Here is a 2,755-nt window from a genome sequence, read left to right on the forward strand (position 1 = left end):
CAATGCACCCAGTCCAAACAAATCATGACATGTCATTCCCATTGACCATTGACTGGTATAGAGATGGGTATATGTGAAACTGTTTTTGGCCATCTAGATGTAAGAGAAAGTTTATTTGGGGCCATACAGTTCTACCTTACAGAGAACTATATAAAACAGGGTTTGTTTGCCCTCTTCCTTCCCATTATACTTTGTATCTTGTTGTGTGAACATCTGGAGCTTCAGTAGACATCTTGTAACCAAGAGGCAATATGCCCAGGAATGGAAGAATAGAATTATGAAAAGAGCTTGGCTTGTGGACTATGACTTTGAACACTCAAACTATGACTATCTTCTACCAGATTTCTTGTTCACTAAACAACTAATATATTCCTGGTTTAAACCACTGCTAGTTTGAGTTCTGTTACTTGCACTCAAAAACAGCACACACTGAGCAATTCCATTTTTATGTTTAATAGAAAACCCCACATCTATGGATATACATATGTTCCTTGTGAATTTTTTTGATAATGTAAAAAGGTGAAAGAAAAATGGACAACTACCAGTTGAAGAATGACTGAAGACTATTACGCAACCATTAAGAAAATATTTTGGTGGTCACTTCGGCAGCATATATACTAAAATGGAATGGTAGAGAGAATATTAGCATGTCCCTTGCACAAAGATGACATGCAAACTCGTGAAGCATTCCTTATTTTTCTTCATAAGCAAATAAGAAAGTAAGATCCTTTTCAGACAAGCAAATGCTTAGTGAATTTTTCAACACCAGGCCTGCCTTGCATGAGCTCCTGAAGGAAGCACTGAATATGGAAAGGAAAAACCACTACCAGCCATTATAAAAACACACTGAATTACACAGACCAGTGACACCATGAAGCAACCACATAAACAAGCCTGCAAAATAACCAGCTAGCATCATGATGATAGGATCAAATGCACACATAAAAATACTAACCTTAAAATGTAAATGGACTAAATGTCCCAATTAAAAGGCACAGACAGCAAGCTTGATAGAGTCATTGTGTCTGGAATTGGTGGGTTCCTGGTCTCACTGACTTCAAGAATGAAGCCGCGGACCCTTGCGGTGAGTGTTACAGTTCTTAAAGATGGTGTGTCTGGAGTTTGTTCCTTCTGATATTCAGATGTGCCCTGAATTTCTCCCTTCTGGTGGGTTCGTGGTCTCGCTGACTTCAGGAGTGAAGCCACAGACCTTCTCAGTGAGTATTACAGCTCTTAAAGGCAGTGCGTCTGGAGTTGTTCGTTCCTCCCGGTGGGTTTGTGGTCTCGCTGGCTTCAGGAGTGAAGCTGCAGACCTTCGGGGGTGAGTGTTACAGCACATAAAGGTAGTGTGGACCCAAAGAGTGAGCAGCAGCAAGATTTATTGTGAAGAGCGAAAGAACAAAGCTTCCACAGCGTGGAAGGGGACCACAGTGGGTTGCCACTGCTGGCTTGGGTGGCCTACTTTTATTCCCTTATCTGGCCCCACTCACATCCTGCTGATTGGTCCATTTTACAGAGAGCTCATTGATCCACTTTACAGAGAGCTGATTGGTCCATTTTACAGAGAGCTGATTGGTCTGTTTTACAGAGAGCTGATTGGTCCATTTTGACAGAGTGCTGATTGGTGCATTCACAAACCTTTAGCTAGACACAGAGTGCTGACTGGTGTGTTTACAATCCTTTAGCTAGACATAAAAGTTCTCCAAGTCCCCAGTCAATTAGCTACACACAGCACACTGCTTGGTGTGTTTACAAACCTTTAGCTAGACACGGAGTGCTGATTGGTGCGTTTACAATCCTTTAGCTAGACAGAAAAGTTCTCCAAGTCCCCACCCATCCCAGAAGCCCAGCCAGCCTCACTTCTCACTGGCACTCACCGCAGGACTTTGCGGCACCTAGCCTGGGCACTCCGGCAGCCCAGAGGGAGCCCATCCCAGACAATCAAGAGGAAAAGAAGGGAAGTGAGAAAGAGACAGAGACCTGCTATTGTGGCCAATGATCCCATGAGGAGGGAACGGTGGTCCACACACGGGATTCAGCCTCTGATCAAGCCCAGCAGGCCCATGCTCACCTGGAACCCGCGCTGGCCCGTGAGCGCCGCGTGCAGCCCCAGCTCCCACTGGCACCTCTCTCTTCACACTTCCCTGTGAGCAGAGGGAGCCAGCTCCGGCCTTGGCCAGCCCCAGAGAGGGTCCCTCATAGCGCAGTGGCAGGCTGAAGGGCTCCTCGAGTGCAGCCAGAGCAGACGCTGAGGCTGAGGAGGCACTGAGAGCGAGCGAGGGCTGCTAGCACATTGTCACCTCTCATCATGACCCATTGGTATGCTGTCTTCAAGAGACCCATCTCACATGCAAAGACACACATAGGCTCAAAATAAAGGGATGGAGGAAATTTTACCAAGCAGATGGAAAACAGAAAAAAGCAGGGGTTGCAATCCTAATTTCTGACAAAACAGATTTTAAACTAACAAAGTTCAAAAAAGACAAAGAAGGGCATTACATAATGGTAAAAGTTTCAATTCAACAAGAAGTTTCAATTCAATTCACCCAATACGGGAGCACCCAGATTAATAAAGCAAGTTCTTAGAGACCTACAAAGAGACTTAGACTCCCATACAATAATATTGGGAGATTTTAACACCTCAATGTCAATATTAGATCATTGAGACAGAAAATTAACAAAGATATTTAAAACCTGAGCTCAGCTCTGGATCAAGTGGAGCTGACGGATATCTACAGAACTCTCCACCCAAATT

At 44.5% G+C, this 2,755-nt stretch overlaps 1 non-coding gene across 1 annotated transcript; it reads left to right on the plus strand.

Moving 5' to 3' along the window:
* The first annotated feature begins 593 nt into the window (after positions 1-593).
* LOC129025508 (U6 spliceosomal RNA) lies at positions 594-699 on the plus strand. Its single transcript, XR_008497263.1, has one exon. It is a non-coding gene; the product is annotated as a U6 spliceosomal RNA (small nuclear RNA).
* Positions 700-2,755: the final 2,056 nt, after the last annotated feature.

The sequence above is a fragment of the Pongo pygmaeus genome, chromosome X (genome assembly GCF_028885625.2).
Source record: "Pongo pygmaeus isolate AG05252 chromosome X, NHGRI_mPonPyg2-v2.0_pri, whole genome shotgun sequence".
NCBI lineage: Eukaryota > Metazoa > Chordata > Mammalia > Primates > Hominidae > Pongo > Pongo pygmaeus.